The sequence below is a fragment of the Lathyrus oleraceus genome, chromosome 2 (assembly GCF_024323335.1).
Source record: "Lathyrus oleraceus cultivar Zhongwan6 chromosome 2, CAAS_Psat_ZW6_1.0, whole genome shotgun sequence".
Classification (NCBI taxonomy): domain Eukaryota; kingdom Viridiplantae; phylum Streptophyta; class Magnoliopsida; order Fabales; family Fabaceae; genus Lathyrus; species Lathyrus oleraceus.
In genome coordinates this window covers 14,650,714-14,666,851 of record NC_066580.1, presented here as the reverse complement: position 1 = coordinate 14,666,851, position 16,138 = coordinate 14,650,714, and the positions used below count along the sequence as shown (strand labels likewise).

Here is a 16,138-nt window from a genome sequence, read left to right as displayed (position 1 = left end):
TTATTGCAGACCCCTCCAGGGATGACAAAGTTGCTAGAATCTTCCTCTACATCATCTTCCACAATAGCAGCAGCTTCCTGGTCTTCGACCGTGTGGATAAAACCACCACTCTGAAACAGACTGTGCTTGTTGAAAGTGCCTGAAGAGTACCCTATGTCAGCCCGTGATTTATTGTCTTCCAGCTTAATCATTTGTCCTTATCCAGTGGTTGCGCCATGCTCAATGGCCAACTTCGCATCATTGTAGGACGCAAATGAAGAAGTTCCTTTCTTAGAAGGCTCAACAATAGACAAGGCTTGGAACAGCGTCCCAACCTCATCCTCAGCATCAATGTAAGAAAAGGAATACATATGGCTAACCAAGAGAGCATTCTCTCCCCCTACCACCACCAACTTTTTGTTCTTGATGAACTTCAACTTTTGGTGTAGGGTGGATGTCACGGTGCCTGCCTCGTGAATCCATGGTCTGCCCAACAAACAACTATATGATGGGTGGATATTGATAACACTAAAATTTACCGTATTTTCGACTCCGATTTCACATACATTCTAGTTGTTTTATTATCATTTTGTTGTGTTATTGCTATGTTTTCCTTTGTTTTCAGGTTTTTACTTTAATCGGAGCCCCGATCGAGAAAAGGAGTGAAAAAGAGCTAAAAACCCTAAAATTCAGCATTTTGTACTTGTGGCCTACCCCATGGCTGGCGCCATAGACCCTGCCATGACGTGTCCGGGCTCAACTTCCCTCAACTCCCACGTTCCCCACTACTTCCACTAAGGCGCCTCAGATTGGCCTTGTGGCGGGCGCCACAAGAGGAAAGTTTTTCCCTCCCATTTTCAAGTTGAAGGACATCCTTGTCATTTCCATCTTTTTACTTGCTTATAAATAGAAACTCGAATTCACTTTTACAATCATCCAAACATAGAGCAGAGGCAAACTCAGAGCAACTTTGTTTCACTTAGGCATATATTCAGTATTATAAAGTGGTAATCGCTTCGCATTGGAGTGTTACCACAATTGTGTAATCGAGTCTGTGATAGAGTCTGTAATCGAGTTTGGAGCACTTTGGAAGGAAGTTAATCCTACCGCCATTTTCATTTCCGCTTTGTAATTTATTTAACCCTCCGATTGGAGCAGGTTTTTATTACTTGTCTTTATCTTATTTAATTTCCCGCACTCGCTTTACTTTCGTTTATTTCCCGCACTCGCTTTACTTTGATTTATTTCCTCTCACCCGCTTAAAATTATTTATTTCCTCGCACTCGCTTTAAATTATTTATTTCCTCGCACTCACTTTAAATTATTTATTTCTCGCACTCGCACTACTTTTATTTACTTTCCGCACTCGCACTACGTTTATTTATTTTAATGCACTTTTACTTTACCATGTCTAACTAAATCTATAAGGTTAGAATGTAAGGATCGTAATTGAACCGATAATCCGTACAATTGTTCGTAGAAACACTTAAGGGCTATTTTAACTTTCAACTTAAGTTTTCCCGCACTTTAATTCCGTTGGGTAAGATCGAAAGCCGTCCAACGTCTTTTTAAACTTAATTGTTTTTAACTATTTCAAAAACAGCGAAAGCGCTTTGTCTAGTTCATTAGGAGTTTTTAACATAAGAAGAAAAGAGATTTTAAAACTATTTTTGAACGCGTTTATAAGTTTAGAGTCTGGTTCGTAAGAACCTCTTTTGGTTAAGAAATCCAGGTTATAATACTTTTCAACTTAGTCAAGATACTATATTTCTTAAAAATAGGTTTACTACTCTAACGCAATGCGCGCCTTTTTATAAGTGACAGTAAGAGGGTTTGATTAGGGAGTACAACTCGGTTCTGAATACGCGAAAGCGACAGTTCCTGTTAAATTAGTTCTTTTCAAAGTAGGAAACATTGCCCATAAGTAGCTCTATTAGCAAGTACTTGGATTATTAATTGATTACGTGAATTACATTCGACTATGTCTTTATTAATTATATCTTTATTTCAATACTTTACTTTTCATTGCACACACCAAGAAAACACCTATTTCGATTGCCTTTGATAAACACCATAACAATAGATAACGATAGATTGACACTTGGTCTCTGTGGATTCGAAAATCTTTTATATTACTCTGACGCGTTCGTATACTTGCGAGACACCGCATCAAGTTTTTGGCGCCGTTGCCAGGGACCAATTTCGTCAAATTTCATTTTCCTGTTGTTATATCATTTAGACTTAGGCTATTTTCTCGCCGGTCAATGCGAAGAACTCGCAGCACCGGAAGTTTAAGCTTAGTATACCCTCTGGCGGAACTTGAATGTTACGCTCGCGCACGTTTATTCTTTCATAGAATTAAGAGAGCTATGGCCAAAGATCAAAACCAAAGACCTCTTAAAGATTTCGCTCAACCATCTAATGAAGAACCTAGTTCTAGTATAGTAAACCCAACCATCCCAGCTAATAATTTTGAACTTAAACCATCCCTGTTGCAACTAGTGCAACAGAGACAATTCGCGGGTCTCGCTACTGAGAACCCAAACCAACATTTAAAAATATTTCTTCAATTAGCAGACACTTTTAAAACCAATGAAGCTTCTCCTGAGGCAATACGTTTAAGATTATTTCCTTTTTCCCTCAAAGATAAAGCCCTATCATGGTTAGATTCCATTCCACCCAATTCCATTACGACTTGGGATAACCTTAGAATATTTTTTCTTGCTAGATATTTCCCCCTGAGTAAAACCGCCATTCTTCGAAACCATATAACTAGATTTACCCAAAACCAAGGAGAATCGCTGTTCGAAGCTTGGGAGAGATATAAAGAGTTGTTACGAGCATGCCCACATCATGGCTTAGAAAATTGGTTAATCATTCAAACCTTCTATAATGGACTTCATTACAACACAAAGATGACCATCGACGCTGCCGCAGGCGGTGCTTTGATGAAGAAACCTTATCCTGAAGCTAGTGCCCTCATCGAAGATATGGCTCAAAACCATCAATCATGGGGAGTCGAACGAGCGACAGTTGAGAAGAAGGAAGCCCAAGGAGGAGTGCATGAACTAAGCTCTATAGACATGATGCAAGCTAAAATGGACGCATTAGCCCTCAAAGTCGAGCATATGTGCATAAACCCGAATACTGTAGCCGCAGTTTCGTCGGATTGTGAGATATGTGGAACCAAAGGACACCAATCTGCAGAATGCAGTCTATTAAACGAAACCCACTCTGAGCAAGTGAGCTACACCCAAGGGAACCCATACTCGAATACTTATAACCCTGGATGGAGGAATCACCCGAACTTCTCCTATAAAAACAATAACCTTATCCAAAATAATACACCTCCGAGACCTAGTTATCAAGCCCCTAGATCAAATCAACCTATGCAACCTGTACCACCAAAGTCGAGCCTTGAGAAAATTATGGAAATTTTTTATCACCGCTAAAACCCAACAAAACAAGGAGTTCATGAACCAAAACATTCATGTTAACGAATTGATTACTCAGTTAGGAACCAAGGTTGACCAAATAGTTACTCATACCAAGATGCTTGAAACCCAGATCTCTCAGGTAGCTTTAAACCAAGCCCCTCAGACTACACCTGGAGGACAATTCCCTGGACAACCTCAACAAAATCCGAGAGGACAAGCCAATGCCATTACCCTACGAAGTGGGAACGCTTATGATGAGCCACCAAACCCTAGATTGAGTGAACCCGAAACTTCTAAGGAATGTACCAAACCCACAGACGAAGTAAAGGAACCAGAGGAATCTGAAAACCAGGAAGGTCGAGATAAAGGAGAAGAACCTAAAGATAAAACTTACGTACCACTGTCGCATTACGCGAAAAAACAACCGGCGGGACTCAAATAAAAACACAACACAGAGCCGCCACTGCGCGTTATTTATCCCAAAATAGGGAAAGGAAACGCTCAGAGAAACCTGGAAAGGAAATGGTCTTGCGACCAAAGAGAAAGGGTAAGCGAGTCGGTTACGCAAGGGGAAGGTATTAGCACCCCTCACGTCCGTCGTACTCGACGGGATCCACGTTCTAAGAAAAGAAAAGGTTGCTAAAACATCACACACACAGGGAACGCAGGTGGGGTTAGGAGAAGGGAGCTCGATAGGGTATCGCACCCTACGCCTACATATCTCGTCTGGAACGAGAATCAGAGCCACTGTAGTTCGGCCTACGCACGCCAAACAACACAAAACACATAAACAGATGGCACACATGGAGCCCAACTGCCAATCACTGGACTTACGTCAGCATCCGAACCAAAACACACTCAAAAGGGCAAACTTGGAGCCCGACCGCCAATCACTGGACTTACGTCGGCATCCGAACCAAAACACAATCAGATAACAGGTAAACACACACAGAAAAGAAAAAGGTTGCCCGGAGCGGTCTCGCACGACCACCTGCCTACATACCTCGTCTGGAACAAGGATCAGGGCGATGTAGTTCCCCTACGAAGGGATACAGGACTAGCCTAACCAGATGACAGAGGGAAACACAACTAGGGAGACTAACTCGAGCCTAGATGTTATCATGCGAGATTATCCCTAAGTCAAGGTTTCTAGCTAACTGGCACAGGGAGCCAGCCTATCCTATTCACAAGCAATAGCAAATCAATCACAAACAACACACACTATATGCACACAAGTGAGGCTCAAACAAGGGGTAAGGCTGCAAAGGCAAGCCATCTGTACATGGGTAGTATTCGCTCTTAACCTTGCCATTGCGGGGCTAAGGTGAAGCAGATGAAAGGTGAGTGAAGATTAGACTTCACAGCTCTTATCCCTGACCAGGGAGAGCTTCAGACAAAGGAGCGTGGGTCCAGAATGGAGGGACCCTTCTACGCTCAAAGACTCTGACTCGATTGTGCAACAGCACAAGATCTTGGGTTTGTGTCCCAATGCATCAACACACAGCCGTGTGAGCAGAGGGACGACTCACAGAATAGTGGGGGATAGATTGCATATCCCTAACTTCCACCAATTGCCTCATAGAGGTCTTTACCTGCTTGGCACAAATGTAAACAACCACAAACATCGCCTCTTAAGGAGGACTTCAGACAGTTGCCTGGCCAAGTAACAGGCCAGGTCTTCCAGACTACATGGAGAATAGAAGTCCTACCTCAAGTGGTTTAAAAACCAAGCAGCAGCAAGCAAGTTCTTAAAGAACTGTAAGCGACTAAATGTACCTGAAATCAATCAAGTATCATCAGTACTCAGACAGACAACAATAAACAGCAAATGTTAATCAGTCAGACTATACAGATTAAGCAACACAGGTTAATGCACATAAGTGCAAGCTATAGGCTCAAGCTCAAGCTTCACAACCTACAAAACAAAGTCGTGTTAGTAGACAACATCAACCAAACTCAATTCAAATTGCCTTGAAGCAATCTCCTTAAGCATTATGCATTTCATCCTGAAAAGTCAATCCAAATGTGAGAAACTAGACCACTAGGCCAAGCCTAGGGTCCAAAAGGGAGAAAAAATTCTAAACAGCAAGCAATCCTCAACCAAAATCATCTTAAAGCAAATAGAAAGCAAATGCAATTGGTCCCATGATCATATCATTTACCATATTTGTTTCATGACCAAAACAAGTCAAACGAGGTCAAATGCAACATCAAAAGTCCACACAGAATAACTTCAATCAAAAGCATACCAAAATAATTCCAAAAATCCTCAAATAATTCACACCTAAACAGGACATATTCAAGGTATAGCATGTCAATTTTCAGCTCAATTGGACAAAAGAAACTATGTCAATGAAAATCAAGAAAAACAGACACAAATATATGAGCCAAACCATAACATCAACACATGCATTCACTTCAAAAACTCATAAGTCAATGAAAACAATTAAGAAATGAATGGGACCAAAACAGGGATGTCCTACAATGTGTCTACAACCAGCATACCAAATTTCATGTTCATCTAAAACCATATGAGGATTTCACATTAGATTTACAAACATGTGTCACATGAACTTGCATAATCGACATACAGAGATGAAAAATATCAATCAAATTGAAAATGCCACATAAAAATCCAGAAAAATTCACATAGCATCTCAACATATCAATGATCATACATGCAAAATTTCAATCCATTCTAACAAGCATAGGCTAGGCAAATAATTTCATGAAGTTGCCCTAATTAGGTGTGACACAAATTGTCACACCTAAGTTCCAAAAATCATATCTCACTCCACAGGTATCCAAAAATCATAAAATTTATATGCAAATCACCAGCAACATGTCTAGAATCACCACAAAAAATTTCAGACATTTATTTTAAGGCAGGAGAATTTCACAATGGAAATGGCAAAATGTGTCAAAATTGCATACAAGTCAAACATCCCTAGGTCAAACCAATTTTCCACCATGCACAACCTTGAAAATCATATCCATAAAATTCTAGAGAGAAAATGGGAACTATAGAAAAAATCCTCATATTTTTCTGACTTTCCAATATTTTTTTATGATTTTTCTAAGATTTATGTGATTTTTAAATAATTATTTAAGTTTTATTTAATTAAATTAGGATCCAATGGCAAACTGGTAAATATTCCTCAGAATCCCTAAACACTGCGTTTCAATTATTTGGTGTAGGCACGCTATTGGCTCAAAAATGGCGCTAAACATCAATTCAAAATGGAATTGCATTGAAACGGATCAAACGAAGAAAAAATCCAGAAATTGTTCATCATCAACACGCGTTTTTCCAGAAAAGCCATGAATACAAGAACAACAAAATTCAACTAAAATCAACATGCGTATATCCGTTGGAAAGGTCTGAGAACGTAGAGTCCAGATATCATCATGATTTCACCTAATTGTCTCTAAATCTCACGGATCGAAGGAAATAGGGTTTGGCAACATAACTTTGAATCAACCTAACTCGAGCTACAGTCCACTATTTTACAAACCAAAGGCATCACGATGATCTATGATAAACACACTATAAAACGCACACAACAATTAACAAAATCATGAGATTCGATTTGGCACCTTAATTCGAAGGCAGTGATGAAATTCGATGTTTCAAGGCATGTAGATCCAAAACAGATGAAGCACCAAGCTCAGGAAGATGACCGGAGGTGTTAGGTTCAATTGAAATCGCTTCTAGTGGAAGGAATCTTCAAAAGCCATTGATGAGCATAATTGGAACAGTCACGATTGGTGAAGATCTTGATGTTGCCTTGCCAAAACAGTTGAGGTAGAAGATGAATAGAGATTGAAGCAACAAAAATCACACGATTTGATGGAGAATTGGAAGAGATTTTTGGATTTTTGCTCTTGAATGTTCTTGAGCTTTCTTGAGAATTTGGAGGGAAAAGTTTGCAATTTCTGGTGAATTGTGATTATCATCAGAAGTTTGTTATGATTAAGAATATATACTTCAGCTTAATCCATCCTTAATCATCCAATTAGCAAAAGTGCAAGTGATTAGCAAAATGTCATTTTCAAAGCAAGGGTAAAAATGCCATTTCACCACAGGCCAATGACAGCTCATTTGACAGCTCACACACTCTCAAAATGACATGTGTGATGTGCTGCAACTTGTCTCATCTTCATTGGATGTGTATTTCTCATTTTCCACTTGTCATGGCACTTTTATGCATTTTCAAGTCCACTTCAAAAATGACTTGTTCAAATATGGCACCTTGGATGTTTGTGACCATTCAAACAATTTCCAAATTGCATTTGTGAGGTGTTGCAAAAATCCCCACTCAAAAATTCTCATTATTTCTCAAGTTGGACAATTTTGCCCCTGGATTTTTAACTGTACACTTGAAATTTGACTTTTTGCATTGACCATTTTTGATGAATTCCAATTATGCACCATGAAAGTACATGTCAAATGGAGTTTGTGCATAAAAAGATCACTCAATTTGGACACTCCATGTGGAAGTTATGCCACTTTGATTATGGGTCATTTTTGAAATTGAATGGACCATAACTTGCCAACCATACATGGGAAATTCAAGTTCTTGGACTTTTTGGAATGGTGAGATCAAGATCTTCAACTTTCATGTTGGACAAAATTCCATTTGAAGCTTGTATGATGAAGTTGTTTTGAGGAGAAAAACTTTCCATTTTGGGTAGCTGAAATTACAGGTCACCTGCCATTTTAGGAAACTTCTTGTCTGACCTCCAAATCTTCAACCTTGGTCTTTGATATGTCAAATGAGACTCGTATGGACATGAATGAGGCCTTTCAAACCATCTCACACCTTCCAATCCATAAAATCAGGCACAGTTGACCACAGTTGACCACAGTTGACTTTCTATGGTTTCTGAAGAAATTCAGCTGAACTGTTGACTTCTGAGCATCCAATATTTGGCCAAATCACTTCACAATGATCCCTAGACCATATGAACTTGAGAAATCAACCATAGGGCTTTGTTCCAATGAAAATAGCACATGCTTGCTTGATTGACCTGATCTCCTGATCAGTTTGACCCAATTGGTCAGCTGAGCTTGCATTTGGGCAAATGGACAATGCAATGTTATGCAGTGGACCATGTTATGTTAATGACCTAATATGAAATGAATGTACAAAAGGTAGGGTGCAAATTTGAGGTGCTACAGCTGCCCCTATTCAATCAGCTGGGAACCCGAATGGATGAGAGCAACGGCTGTCAGACTTTCAGGGTAAACAGGGATTGAATACCAAGTACCGTAGAAATTTGCACACTGTTGGGATTTGTCTTTCTTGTTTTTGTTGTTTTTTTTTCTTTCAGAGGTACAAGCACATCCAGACATCGACACACGATGAATGGGAACAGAAATCATCTCAACTAGATGCCAACGGACAACTAGGAAACACTCAACGTTTACCAAAACCAACGGAGAGGTAAATCAACTCTACTGGGGATAACCAGGAAAGGATACAACCATACGTCAGCGGACGCAATGGGAAAAACTCAACGTTTACCAAAACCAACGGAGAGGTGAATCAGACTGGGACGACCAGGAAAAACTCGACGTTTACCAAAACCAACAGAGAGGTGAATCAGACTGGAACGACCAGGAAAAACTCGACGTTTACCAAAACCAACGGAGAGGTAAGTCAACTCTACTGGGGATAACCAGGAAAGGATACAACCATACGTCAGTGGACGTAATGGGGAAAAACTCAACGTTTACCAAAACCAACGGAGAGGTAACCAATCATTAATGAATGACTAGAAGGATAGTGATACAACCATACGTCAGCGGACGAAATGGGAAAGACTCAACGTTTACCAAGACCAACGGAGAGGTAACCAGACATCATAGGATGAATGGGAAGACTCGTGATACAACCATACGTCAGCGGACGAAATGGGAAAGACTCAACGTTTACCAAGACCAACGGAGAGGTAACCAGACATCATAGGATGAATGGGAAGACTCGACCAGACGTCATAGGACGAAAGGGAGAAGCTCGACGTTTATCGACACCAACGGAGAAGGAGAAAACTCAACCAGACGTCATAGGACGAAAGGGAGACTCAACGTTTATCGACACCAACGGAGAAGGAGAAAACTCAGCCAGACGTCATAGGACGAAAGGGAGACTCAACGTTTATCGACACCAACGGAGAAGGAGAAAACTCAGCCAGACGTCACAGGACGAAAGGGAGACTCAACGTTTATCGACACCAACGGAGAAAGAGAAAACTCAACCAGACGTCATAGGACGAAAGGGAGACTCAACGTTTATCGACACCAACGGAGAAGGAGAAAACTCAGCCAGACGTCATAGGACGAAAGGGAGACTCAACGTTTATCGACACCAACGGAGAAGGAGAAAACTCAGCCAGACGTCACAGGACGAAAGGGAGACTCAACGTTTATCGACACCAACGGAGAAGGAGAAAACTCAGCCAGACGTCATAGGACGAAAGGGAGACTCAACGTTTATCGACACCAACAGAGAAGGAGAAAACTCAGCCAGAGGTCATAGGACGAAAGGGAGACTCAACGTTTATCGACACCAACGGAGAAGGAGAAAACTCAACCAGACGTCATAGGACGAAAGGGAGACTCAACGTTTATCGACACCAACGGAGAAGGAGAAAACTCAGCCAGACGTCATAGGACGAAAGGGAGACTCAACGTTTATCGACACCAACGGAGAAGGAGAAAACTCAACCAGACGTCACAGGACGAAAGGGAGACTCAACGTTTATCGACACCAACGGAGAAGGAGAAAACTCAGCCAGACGTCATAGGACGAAAGGGAGACTCAACGTTTATCGACACCAACGGAGAAGGAGAAAACTCAGCCAGACGTCATAGGACGAAAGGGAGACTCAACGTTTATCGACACCAACGGAGAAGGAGAAAACTTCTGGGGAGAGAAAACACAACCAAATCATCAACAGATGATAGGGAAAAACTCGACGTTTATCGACACCAACGGAGAGGAGGAAACTCTGAGGGGAATCATATGGTATTACCAAATGATCTGTAGGGAATAAGCAACTAGACATCATCGGACGACTAGGAAAAACTCGACGTTTATCGACACCAACGGAGAGGAGGTTCAACTGGGGAAGACCCTGTGGGGAAAGATATCAACTATACGCCAACGGACGCATAGGAAAAACTCGACGTTTATCGACACCAACGGAGAAGAGGAATCTCTTCACAAGGGAAGGAGGACGATGTTACGAACATCGAAAGATGATGTTCACAGACATCAAAAGCAGACCAGACACTTACGCATGACTGGGAAATCACCGAAAGATGGTGTTTACCGACACCAAAGAAGTAACACACGCGGGTGCTAACGGGATACTGACATCTACAAGATGACAGGGCAAGGCTAAACACTTGCAGGGGATCTCACTGGGGAACAAGGTCACGACATTGAGTAGACAGGAAGGAACACCAAGGATGCCGGGTTGTAGGCAGAAAACAGGTGACCGACCAAAACGTGAATTGGTTTGTGTTCAAAAACACTCAACATCCTGAAGAGGGCTAGAAAAGCAGTCTTGTTAGAGGATGGACATTCAATTCCACAAGGAATACGAATCTTACTCGACTAGGGAGGACGACTTCGACCCAAGAGCGCGTGAGACAGATTACCTATAGCCGTCAAAACGTAGATAATAGACTCGCATGGAAGATTATCCATAACCGGGTTGTAGGTTGTTAGATGGATAAGCGACCGACATCATCCTGAAGAGAGCGAAAGCAAACTTGTTAAAGGATGGAAATTCGATTCCACAAGGAATACGAATCTTACTCTGCTGGAGAAAACAATCAAAAGACTGACCAGAGAGTGCATGAGGCATATTATCTATAGCCATCAAAACGTAGATAATATACTCGCATGGCAGATTATCCATAACCGGGTTGTAGGTTGTTAGATGGATAAACGACCGAAAAGAAAGGCATCAGGGTACCAGGACTAGGTATGCAAAGATGACCAATCAAAAGAGGATAAAATTGCTAACTCGGAGCAAATACCCAAAAGAAAGGGGGAGACCCACTGGGGACAATACTGCTTGATCAAGGCGAGTATCCAGAGGGGAAAAGAATATCAATACCGCAAACCGGATACTGATAACTGCAAAGAGGGGATTACATCTACCGGTTAGTAGGCAGAAAACCACGGAAAAGTAACCAGTCATCGATAAGATGAGCACACAGGGTTAACTCCACCAAGGGGATGAAAGTGGGATTTTACAACTACCGATTTGTAGGTAGAAAACCACAAAGATAGGACTTACAACTACCGAGTTGTAGGTAGAAGCCAACCGACAGGATGAACCACAAAGGTTACCTCTGCTAGGGGATGAAAGTGGGATTTTACAACTACCGGTTGGGTAGAAAACCACAAAGATAGGACTTACAACTACCGGTTTGTAGGTAGAAGCCCACAAATTCAGCTGAGGATAAGATGAATGAGTACCGGTTAGTGAGCCACTATTCATTCATGCCCCAGGGCAACACAAGAGACAGTCAACAAGAAGCCAATTTAGGATCGATCCAAAAAGGCAAACTGAAACAAGACTCATCCTAATGAGGAAAGAACTCAATAGGGAAAACCCATCCCATTAGGGAGGGAACGGAAGCAACCGTCATCCACGAGGATGTATCTCAGTGGGGAAATGGCAGGAAAGGATGGACACTTTCTGCTTAAGGGGTAGACTCTACATGGAGAGATCAGACACACCCACATCTACTAGGAGACTACTGGGTAGAACCAGGTTTTTCTTTCACCAACGGATGAGGAAATAAACCTCTCTGGGGATACCAATCCTGAGCGCCGTCAGGAGCAACTGTAGCGAAAGCGCTGTACAGACGTCGAACAAGAAGCTGCCTCTGCCGGGGAGACGGTCTGATCGGGTTAACACATGAATGCATATGTTTGAATTTTTCTATGGCGTAATGCTCCATTATGAATGGAAATGCTACGCCTTTGAGGATGCAATGATTACTATATGCAAAATGCAAAATGAACTCCGGCTAGGGAGCCGAACTGATCAGATACTCTAACTCTGTGGGGAGACTTTGCTGAGGAAATCCGCTTGAAGGATAACTCTGCAGGGAGAGCACCGACTTCTCACTCATGCTGGAGAACAGAGATACCAAGAATCAGCCAGATCTCTGGTGAAAATAGATAGGCATCGATGAAGTTCCTCATGTCAACCACTCTGCTGAGGACCTACCTGAGAAAATGACGGAATACTGAGACGTCAATCCTCCAAATACCGAATCGTTGCAGAAAAGCATCTGTGCCAGGGAGAGGAGAAGACTGCTCTGCTGGAGAGACGAAAATTGAAGTCTTCAGTACACCTACTGCTTGAGAACTGGCCCACGATAATGTCCAAAACAACAACCTTGCTGGGGATGCCCCACGATAGGGCTCAAACAGCACTCTATTAGGGATGCCCCACCATAGGGCTAACAGAGACTTGGAGAAAACATGTTGCACTGTCGGGGACGTGAAGATGAACAACTTCCACCAACACTGCACTGAGCAACCTCGCTGAGGAGAGACCATGAAAAGGTTCTACAGGACAAAGATACAGTTATGCTCGAGATACGAATGACTGTCTTACCCGTCGGTAATCATACCACCCTTGGGAGAGCACTGCGGGTCTCCTAGGTATCCTTTCATCATTGTGAATGTTCACTTTGTTTAAGAACAATTTTGTGAAAAATTTTGTTTATTTTGAAAACAATGATACTTTATCAATTAAAACATGCAAAACATTTGTTGAGTTGAAACAAATAAGAGTGCAAATAATGGGGTAAAAGCTCAAATCGATGTGATGGAATGGTAGTCTGCAAAGGGCGAGACTCCATAGATCTGTACAAGTTTGAAATCGGTGATATATATTGGAGAGGGCTACATTGAACATAATGACCTTTCCTCTACCATTCTGAATCTCGATGTATTCGGAGCTTCAGTCGACGATGAATCGAGAATCCCTGACGGACGACAGATGTAGAGCACAGTCTTGTCAGGATGCAGTTACTTGCCAAATCCCTAATTTTTGCCTAGATTGCCCCAGTGTGAGGTGTTCAATCTAGCGGGATGCAAATTCTCTTTTTTTTTTCAATGTCTCTAAATTTTGCCTGGATCGCCCTTTCGGGTTTTCAATCCACCGAGACGCTCCTTTTTGCCTAAGTCGCCCTTTGGGGTGTTCAACTTAGCGAGCTGTTTTGCTTTTTTTTTTAGGCAAAGTATTTCTTGACTGCATTGGAATTCACAGGACGAATGAACTTCTTTATCCATTGTTGTAAGTGTCAAAGCATTGCCTGAAAAGGCTCTCTTGACAGCATACGGACATTCATAGCTTGGAGTCCACTTGCCCCTGGAATCGGGCACGAAAGACAAGACTTTCTTGAGCACAAGGTCATTTTCTCAGAACTCGAGACTCGACCTTCTAGTCGAATGCTTTCGTCACTCTCTGCTGATATAACTGACCATGACACCTGGCAGTTAATCTTTTCTTTTCGATCGAATTCAGCATCAGTCAACTGGGGACTTTGAGGGTGCTATTTTTCCTTTGTTTTTTCTTTTGATTTTGCTTTTGATTTCTTTAGATTTCTTTTGCACCCTTTCTTTCTTTGTTTTTATTTTTGATTGATTTTTTTTTGATGCCCCAGTTGGCTGTTCTGCTGATTCTCGAGATGCAGCTGAGTGATCTTCTTTTCTTGCTCAAGGAGTCGGGAAATCTCGTCAGGAATCCCTTCAACATCATCTTCTTCTACTTCGAATACAGGGAATTCAAAATTGGGAGATAACGTTGGATCATTATGTTCAATGGGTTTAAGAAACAACCTGCATAATGATTTTGATATGAAAAGCTTTTTGAAAATCAAACAAGACAATCGTTATGCAGATGAAAAGATTGCTTTTATTCTTGTTTTTTAGGGTTTTTTGTGATCACCAATTTCATGTAAAAAGCAAAAAGGGAAAACAATTGGAAAAACAAATGTTTTAAACATGCTTTTATTTGAATGAAAATATCATTGCACAAAATGCTGCCAACAAGAGTCATCACTTCTCCTTTTGGCATGGGAGAAGGGTTTTTAAACAAAGTGATTATTGCTCTGACTTATGAACAACTGTAGGAACGCCCACAGTGACCCAATTGTGATAGATCCCACCAGGGATGACAACTGTCAGTATCCTTTGCATTAGTAGCTTCTGCTTTTGATCAACCCTCTTTGTTGAAGACCTCAGGAGAAAAGCCAACGCCAGCCCGCGACTTGTTATCTTCAAGCTTGATTAACACGGGGACCCAAGTCTTCAAAGTTCAGAATACCTGACTGCACGAGGTATTGAACCTTCATTTTCAACTGAAAGCAACTATCCACATCATGACCAGGAGCACCCGAATGATACACGCACTGCTGCTCAGGCCTATACCACCACCGAGGGTTGACAGGTATAGCCGGCGGGTCTCTGGGAGTAATCAAGTTCCGCTCTATCAACGAGGGATACAACTCTGCGTAAGACATGGGAATTAGGTCAAAAATGATCCTCTTCCTCTCATTACCCGTATTGGCTTGATTATCATAGGGAGGCTGGTAAGCCTGCTGTTGAGGACGATGTTGCTGATGTTGATATTGCTGAGTTGGTCTTCTCTGTTGCTGTTGGGTTTGAGTTGCTGGAATAGTCACAGCAGCAGCCTGACGATACTGTCCTCTGTTTGCACTCCTCCGACGGTGCACAACATTTGTTTCACTTTCTCCCCTTTTGGGTGCCCCAGAAGATGGTTTCTTAGAACCGGAAGAACTGGAAGAGCCAGGATGGCGAACCGGAGCCCGGGTTGTTCTGACATTAACAGTCTCTGCAGCAAGAGGCTGTTCACTGATTCTGATCCCCCTCAATTCATCATCCACGTCGTAGTTGTTGACGGGAATAGTGACAGCAGCAATTTGATCATTAACGGGGACCCCCTCTGGTGAAGCACGACTGGGTGGCAGAATCATGGCTTCCTGTCTCTGGGCTAAGGCTCGCAGCTCCTCTTGCCCCTGAACGACCCCTTGCATCATGGTCATGAACTGGGCCATGTTTGCCCTCATCTCAGCCAACTCAGTCTGAACCTGATCCATACTCCTCTGATGATTCGATCTGGTTGCGGTGCGGACGATGATCAACAATCCTGTCTCAGACAGGAGCCAGAGTGAGAAGTCCGAACTAGAACACCTGTTATGCAACATGTTATGATTATGATGCTAATGCATATGATGCACATGATAATGATCATTTCTCAGGCCTTCAAAGAGCCTGATTCATCTTCGAAAAAAACAATCTGCAGCAATGGCACAGTATACAAGAGCAATGAGTACCGAGTGAAACCAACAATTTCATCTGTAAATGAGCACCCGGATCTATCAGTTGAACAGACTCTGGAATGTACCTGAGAAATGATATGCATGCAGAGATCATTTTTTTTTCAATTTTTTTATTGATTCTTTTTTTTTGTTGATTGCGTTTCTTTTGAAAAATAAACATGATATGACGCACATGATGCAGACACGACTGGCAAGCTGTGCATATCTGGACACAGGATCGAAGCTTCGGCTCGAACTCTGATCACAATCATCTGAAACCCAAAGTCAACTGGTCAACTGTCGTCTGAACCCAATCTGAGAAACCAAATCTACATCTGTG

The 16,138-nt window shown here is 42.0% G+C and overlaps 1 non-coding gene across 1 annotated transcript; it reads right to left on the bottom strand.

Annotated features, from left to right (window-relative positions):
• Nucleotides 1–2,732: 2,732 nt before the first annotated feature.
• On the bottom strand, nt 2,733–2,839 carry LOC127124956 (small nucleolar RNA R71). The gene has a single exon (XR_007804427.1). It is a non-coding gene; the product is annotated as a small nucleolar RNA R71 (small nucleolar RNA).
• Nucleotides 2,840–16,138: the final 13,299 nt, after the last annotated feature.